This window comes from Sprattus sprattus (genome assembly GCF_963457725.1).
Source record: "Sprattus sprattus genome assembly, chromosome: 5".
In the NCBI taxonomy this organism is placed as follows: Eukaryota; Metazoa; Chordata; class Actinopteri; order Clupeiformes; family Clupeidae; genus Sprattus; species Sprattus sprattus.
Window position 1 is genome coordinate 14,835,112 of NC_137924.1, and position 8,248 is coordinate 14,843,359.

General features: G+C 40.8%; 1 pseudogene across 1 annotated transcript; it reads left to right on the forward strand.

The window, feature by feature from the left end:
• Window positions 1-2,032: 2,032 nt before the first annotated feature.
• On the forward strand, window positions 2,033-7,581 carry LOC308366038 (annotated as a pseudogene). Its single transcript has 2 exons — window positions 2,033-2,118; window positions 6,714-7,581. The product of its transcript is annotated as an uncharacterized misc_RNA (transcript).
• Window positions 7,582-8,248: the final 667 nt, after the last annotated feature.

Sequence of the window (8,248 nt, forward strand, 5' to 3'; positions counted from 1 at the left end):
TTGCATTGTTAAACCTTTGTTCAACTTAAAACCCTTGATGTTGTCATAAAGCAGAAGAGGCACTGTGAGCTCACCTGTAGAAGACTGTCCCAACTGTGTCCTGGTGAATGCGTCAATGAGGAGCCTTTCAGGGAAGATCTTGTCAGTCTTCACACCATCTGTAGCTGATGAGACACAGCGCAGTGGAAATTATTTAAATTCATTAGGATCAAATACAGCCGCGGAAAAAATTAAGAGACCACTTCAAAATTATCAGTTTCTCTGGTTTTACTATTTATTGGTATGTGTTAAAGTAAAATGTACATTTTAGTTTTATTCTATAACCTACTGGCAACATTCCTACCAAATTTCAAATAAAAATATTGTCATTTAGATCATTTATTTGCAGAAAAATGACAATTGGTCAAAATAGCAAAAAAGATGCAGTGTCTTCAGATCTCGAATAATGCAAAGAAAACAAGCTCATATTCATTTTTAAACTACACAATACTAATTCTTTAACTTAGGAAGAGTTCAGAAATCAATATTTGGTGGAATAACCTTGATTTAAAATCACAACTTTCATGTGTCTTGGCATGCTCTCCACCAGTCTTTCACATTGCCGTTGGGTGACTTTATGCTACTCCTGGCGCAAGAATTCAAGCAGCTCGGCTTCTTTTCATGGCTTGTGACCATCCATCTTCCTCTTGATCACATTTCAGAGTTTTTTTTATGGGATTCAGGTCTCGAAATTGGGCTGGCCATGACAGGGTCCTGATCTGGTGATACTCCATCCACACCTTTACTGGCCTGGCTGTGTGGCATGGAGCATTGCCCTGCTGGAAAAAACACTTCTCAGAGTTGGGGAACATTGTCAGAGCAAAAGGAAGCAAGTTTTTCTTCCGGGACAACGTTGTACTTTGCCTGGCTGAGGTTTGTAAAAGACCATAAGGATTGAACCAAAGCGGACTGGAGGGTCTCCTAGTTCGTCTTCTCTGATGAGTCCAATTTTCAGCTTTGCCCAACAGATGGTCGTCTGATGGTTAGACGGAGACCTGGAGAGGCCTACAAGCCACAGAGTCTTGCACCTACTGTGAAATTGGACTCATCAACTGAGAAGAGATGAAGCATGGAATAACCTGTTGCTACAGTACTGCCAATGGTGCAGTAACCAAGTATAGGCTAAGGGTCTGTACAGATACATTTTCAAGACCATTGAGAGTTAATTTTGTGCAGTTTATGAAGGCATAGGTTAGTTTAGTAAAGATGTTTTCAGTCACCCACACAAAGGGACTTTCTGTGTCTGTGTGTGTGTGTGTGTGTGTGTGTGTGTGTGTGTGTGTGTGTGTGTGTGTGTGTGTGTGTGTGTGTGTGTGTGCATACGTGTGAGGAGAGGGTGTAGCGTTTTTGCTTGAAATGCCCAACCAACTTTTTAAATGGCTAGTAGCACTCGCACCACAACTACATAGCATTTAGTTTAACGTGACAGGATGATGTTACATTGAATAAACTGCAGTTAATACACTAGTCCAGTCAATACACAGGTTTGTTTTATAAAATTACATAGCATACTGTAATGTGCACCCCTGGACCATGAATTGATTGATTTAGTCAATTTAGCGCATGACATGAATCATCTGTTATGTTTTCTGTGCACAAAATAATGTGTTCTCTTCAGACTGTACTTTGTGGACACAATGCTAAAACGTTTGTGTTTCTCTTGACAAAAGGCATGATGAGCAGAGCACTGATGGCAGAGCAGAGAGTGGAGCTCAGATACACTGAGACACATAGAGAGGTCATGGAGGCCAGACTGAGAGCCAGTGAGAGACTAGTGGAAGGACTTAATTGTGAAAATGAGGGTACGAAATGTCTAATTCTGTTCCCAAATTAATCTTTTTGCACGTCACAGGGATGTTTAGCTCAAACATATAATTTACTTTTTGGTTTTGGTTCATTCCTATCTGTCTCTCTGTGCACACCCTTTATGGTAGAGTGGCCCAGCCAAAGCAGAGACCTGAATCCAATTGAACATCTGTGGAAAGAGCTGAAAATGGCTGTGTACCGAAGCTCCCCATCCAACCTGATTGAGCTGGCAAGGATATGCCAAGAGGAATGGGCAAAAATGTCCAGAAACAAGTGGGCCAAGCTCGTACCTTCTTTCCCCAGAGGCCTTGAAGCTGTAATCTCTGCCAAAGGTGCAGCAACCAAGTATTAGGCTAAGGGTCTGTACAGATACTTTTTGTCAGTAAAATTAAATTGCTGTTGGAATATTTTTTGTATAAAAAAATAAGGAATGGACTTAAAAATACTAATTGATTTAGTTAAGACGGGTTTAAAGTAAAGGTAACCTGAAATAAGAGGGAGTGACCTCAGGTTACCCACATAAGCATGGGTGTGGTATTAGATACAGTATCACTTTTGATTCGAGTGGGGTCAAATGTGAGGTCAAATCCAATTGGACATACAGTAGATCTCTGATAGATTTATTATGGGGTTGACGTGATACACACACCACACATGAAAACTCACACACAGGCACGGATACAGACGCAGATAGGACCGTGCAACTACTCACACACATACACACATACAAGCACACATATCCAAAACCTCACTTCGCACACATCACACACACACACACACACACCTCTGACTCAACAAGGACCTGGAAACTTACTGATATTTATACTACTTCTCGCGATCAGTATTCACACTCATGGTTTCCATCGTCTTTACTCGTCTAATCTCTTCTGATGACTTGTGAAATGGGCAATCTGTTGTTCTAGGTTGCTTTCATCTGATACATTAAACTCCCATAGGAAGGACGGCAAAAGCATCTTTTCGATCGACAAATGCCTTAATCGCTTCCATCAACGTATAAAGCCCGCCCTGGCACTTTGATTGGCTGTACTGTTTTCGACCAGGAAAGATTTCTCCCCAACGGTCGCAGAGCCAGACTGAACATCCCGACCCAATTTTTTTGTGGGCGGGGTTCGGGCTGGTATCCAGGCTAATTAATTCCTACAGTACTGGAGAAGCATGCTATAGGTTGAGTATGGATTATGAGCAGCACAAGTTTTTTTTACGTTTTGTGGCTAAAAGGGCGTGGCAAAATCTCGATGTTCGCTTGGGTTACAGTAACAACAGCACCCTAGTTTTGTTCCTCATGGTCAAATTAGCCAGAAACCATTGAGAAAAATTGTGCACGCTCATAATGCATATTCAACTTGAGCCTGCTAGTGGAGAACTTTTTGCGCCCCACACAAATAAAAAAAGAAGGTTTTAGAGCTTTGAAACCTTCAAAGTGCATTCATAAACATGCAAATTCCAGTCATTTTGAGACCAAATTCAAGTGTCTACGACTGTTGAGAAAAATCGTGCTACTCATACTCAACCTATAGCCTGCTACTGGAGTATACCGAAACGTTTTCTGCCTTAAACATTTGTAAAACTCAAGGTTTTTCTCTCAGAGGTATGTAGGCTATACCAAATGAAGAGAGGCATCAGCCTGCAGCCCCATTCAGATTGGAGTGTCCCTGGTCACATGAGATAACAGCACAGCGGAATCAAATCTGACAACACAGTGATGCCCTCTCGCTCTTATCTCCCTAAACCCTCAACAAAAGGGAGCTCAGCAGCCTGCCATCAGCACTCCACACAAGCACCAACCACCACCAGCTCCAAGGAAAGAAAGAGAAAAAGAAAAAAAGAAAGGAAGGAAAGGAAGGGAAGGGAAGGGAAGACAAATAGTAGGAAAGGAAGCACCCAAACTACTGTCAGACTGATAACCAGACACAGAGACGAAAGCAAGGAAGGGTTGGGTTCCCCCCCACTCCAGAGGTCTGTTTTTGCAAAAAAAAATGAACCTCAGAGGAGCAACTCCAGGAGTCAGTCACACAGGAGCAGACAGAAAGGACAACAGACAGAAAAACACAGGGCTTTTGAACCGTGCAGAGCATCTCCATAAATACCTGTCTTTCCTTGTGGGTTGCGCGGGCGTGCCAGCATGCCACTTTGATGTCTCGACAAACAGATGTTCAGTTGTGAGGCGAGAGCTTGGAGCTCGCCAAGTCATCCAAGGGCAGCAGGCACACTCCCCAGCCAAGTAATTATCCCCCAGCCAATCATAACTCTTTACATCATCACTCTCATGAGAGCATTGATAATGAGCAGTGGTGGAGGAAGTACTGAAGTTTAGTACAGGAGTAAAAGTACAAATATCCAGCAAAATACATACTTAAGTAAAAGTAAAAAGTACATACTTTTAAATGTACTTTGAGTATTAATAGTAAAAGTACTCTTGCAATGGGTTGTCTCTCAATGTCTAGGCTGTGCCATTTTGATAAAGAATGCAGACATAGCTACTGGTAATAGTTGGGGGAACTTCCATCTGGCAAACCCCGGGACAGTACTAGATTCCTTCTGTACTCTCAGGCTGTTGTAAGATACCAGATGGACAAAAACATGATCAAGGCTGGCCAGTCTGTAAGAGGACCAGTTCCAGCCCTTGGATGCAGAGGGGCTGTACATGAGTGCCATAGCCCACTGAGGAGGCACCGATGCTGGGCTGATTACAGAGTGAGAGTGGAGAGAGCTCTGTTAATAAAAGCGAAGTCATCACCACAAGGGCATTCAAGCTGGGCTGCACTCAAAGCCATTAACTCTCAGAGTTTTTCTAATGGAATTTTGTGTTCAAGAGTGAGTGTATGAGTGTGTATGTGTATGTGTGTGTGTGTGTGTGCGGCGTATGGGTATGCATGTTTGAGTGTTTCAAATGGCATTTTGTGGTAATGTGTGAGTGTGTGTCTGTGTATGTGCGTGTGTCTGTGTATGTGTGTTTCAAATGGCATGTTATGTTAATATGTGTGTGTGTGTGTGTGTGTGTGTGTGTGTGTGTGTGTGTGTGTGTGTGTGTGTGTGTGTGTGTGTGTGTGTGTGTGTCATCAGCTCAAGCTAGTGTGAAGACTGACAAGATCTTCCCCGAAAGGCTCCTCATTGACACATTCACCAGGACACAGTTGAGCTCACAGTCTTCTACAGGTGAGCTCACACTGCCTCTTCTGCTTAATGACAACATCAGGGGTTTTAAGTTGAACAAACGATTAACAATGCAACAGTTTAACCTAAGTGGACTTTTTTTAAGTTGCACATTAATTTATTCTGATGATTAAAGAGTAGAGAAGTTGAGAGTTAATGTTTGTTACTATTCAAACTTTGGGTGTCCTGTTATATTGGGACACCTGGCTGCCAGCCAATAAGAGTATTTCTCATCTTAAAGTATATAAAGTGTCATTAATGTCCAGAATTCATGTCGTCTTGATCTGCCAGCCAATCAGAAAAGGGCATTTCTTATTTGATCTGCCAAGAAACAAGGAGCACAAGTTCTATCTAAAAAGAGGAGGAACCTTATCATTACAGAGCAGCATACAGCCTCAGCAATGTCATTTTACCTACACAACACTACAACTGGAAATATTGACTCTGACCATTGAGATACTCTCAGTCCATGAATAGTACACATATAGAGCAGTATTTTCAACTAAGTAGGTTCTTTTTAGTTGCTGAGTCACCAGTTTTGGTGTATGATACCTAGGGTTGGGTACCGAGAACCGGTACCAATACGGCACCGGTTCCATACAACCGATACCTACCCGGACCGAAATGCAACGCAGATTTCGGTGCTTCCTTTCGGTGCCTGATCAGATTTTTTATTTTTTTTTTTTAATTTTTTTTAATTTTTATAATTTAACAAAACTAGCGATAGCTAACGAGATGTAACGTTAGTGGCGTAGATCTTTCTGAGTACGATCTGTATACTTTTTTGTGTTGCTAACAGATTTCGTGGGGCACATATTAAACTGCTCCATCTCCCAATGTAGACTCTCGCCTGTGTCGCTCACGCTGCATTCCGTATGGGACTAGTGGAAACGAGATTTGTGTTGAGTAGTTGCCATGGTAATGGGTTGACTTGCGTGTGGTTTCGGTTTCAAGATAAGTGTGGTTGTTCTAAGCAGAAGTTGGATACGCTTTATTAAACGGAGAGCTACCGTCTCATCCAAAGATATTCCTTCTCAATGTGAGTTCTTAAGACAGCACTCGGACGCTACAATAACATTGCAACAGTCTGACAGCGAAGAGCAGGCAGCCTTGCACAGAGCAAGCACAAACAGAGCTAGCCATCAATATAACGGAGAAAATGTCAAAAGGTAAACGATCAAAAGTGTGGCTGTATTTCGCACAAAAAGATTCAAACAACGCGACGTGCAGCATATGCAACAACAAAATTGCGTGTTTGGGGGAGAGAACTCAAGAGGCTCTGAAGCTAAACTCTTAAAGGGGCAGTACACATTCACGAAACCAGTGGGTTTAAATAAATGCAAACTAATTAATATTTTTTTTACTCTAAAGGCAAACATGCTCATATTTCTGCAAAAGTATTACTGAAGTGTGAAGTGTGTGTACAGAGTGTGTTATGTATTTATTTATATTTATTTAAGTATACTGTAAACAGTTGTTATAAGTTAAAATATTGTTCATAGTTGAAGTTAAAAGGTTTGAAGCCAAGTGTTTTGTATTTTTATTTATAGTATACCTTAAACAGTTAATATATTGTTAAATTTGAAGAAAACTATTTGCCTTGGCAATAAATAAGCCTAATGTCTTTAATTAAAAAAAAAAAAAAAAAAAGTATCGGTTCTGGCACCGTTTAGGCACCGGTATCGTTTTAAAAGTATCGGTTATGTACCGGTATCGGAAAAAACCCAAACGATACCCATCCCTAATGATACCACCATCCTGATTGTTCACTGTCTAATTTTCACTGTTGCCCTCCCTCTAATATGCGTGGCTATTCATGGGTTGCACTATCTAGTCAAAACCAACCATGTTGCTCCTGTGTATGTTATAAACCTGTTCATTTCTGATCTGATTCAGGTTTTTGCCAAGGTGATTTTGTGTCTAATGATAAAAATGCATGTGTTTAAACTACTACATGTGAGGTTCATCTACATGTTTGGTGTGGGACTTAACGTTTGCTTTATGGTGTGTATATCTGCAGAGAGATATACAATGATTGCTCACCTTGTTTGGTACCGAAAAATGCTAAGGATGAGAATATCAGTGTTTGTGTCTGTCGCTGTTTGGATTTTGATTTTGATAACGTGTGTCATCATGTCTACCATAGGCTATTACAATTCGGTTTTAATTTCACTTGTGGTTTCGCTGCTGCCTTACCCCCTGGTGATGTCCTTTTTTGTGGGGACATGGAGGGCCCTCTCTAGGACATCAGTACCTAGTTTTGACCAGAGACAGATTATGGCAACCCTGGCTTTTGTTCTTTGTATTTACACCATCTTATTCCTACCTCATATAATAATAATGATTATTTAATTTTCAGATGTATATATTGATCAGAATTCTCAATATAAGTGGGTGGTTTCTTCTGTAATTCTCATGTCATTGAACCCCCTGTTTGATTTTCTACTTTATGTGTTCATGAGGAAGGATGCTAAAGATATCTTTAGTGGTCTTTTTACCTGTTTTTATAAGAGACATGAAGAAAACACAGTTCAAACAAATGTGACAGAAGCCCAAGTCTAGGCTGAAGGAGCTATGTGTAGCCCAGACATAACACGTTAAATTCATCACCATATTCCAAAATATATTTCTATAAATGTACTGTATGTTTGAGGTTGCGCTTGTGGCCTCTCCAGGACATCAGTCCCTCATAATGACCAGAGACAGATTATGGCAACCCTTGCATCTTATTCCTACTTTATGTAGTGTTGGAGACTGACGCAATCATTAACAGAAAAGGAACCTCTTGGATTTACTTTTCCTGTTCTACTGATGTTCTCATGGTGTGGAACACCCCACCACAATACAGGTTTTTTGCGAGGTGGGCTTAGTGGACAACTTTAAACGGTTTTAAAATTATCTTTTTCTTTAACCTGAACTCTCTTCTTTAACTCCATTTTATGCCCCTTGGATTGTGTGATTTATTTTTTTTACTTATTATTATGGGTCTGGTGCAGCTCTTTTTCTTTTTCAGGCTAAACATGGTTATTTTTACAAAGCCTTACTAGATGTGGTCAACTGTTAAGCAGTTTAAGAATAGCATTGAGAAAAATCAGACACCGAGAGTAACGGCAATAAAAAAAAGGGTCCATAACTATTTTGGCGTTATGTACATTTGATTGCCTGTACTTCCATGTTGTGTTTGTTATGCAACGTACTCCCTGTACTCTCTGCAAAAATGCTGAAATGA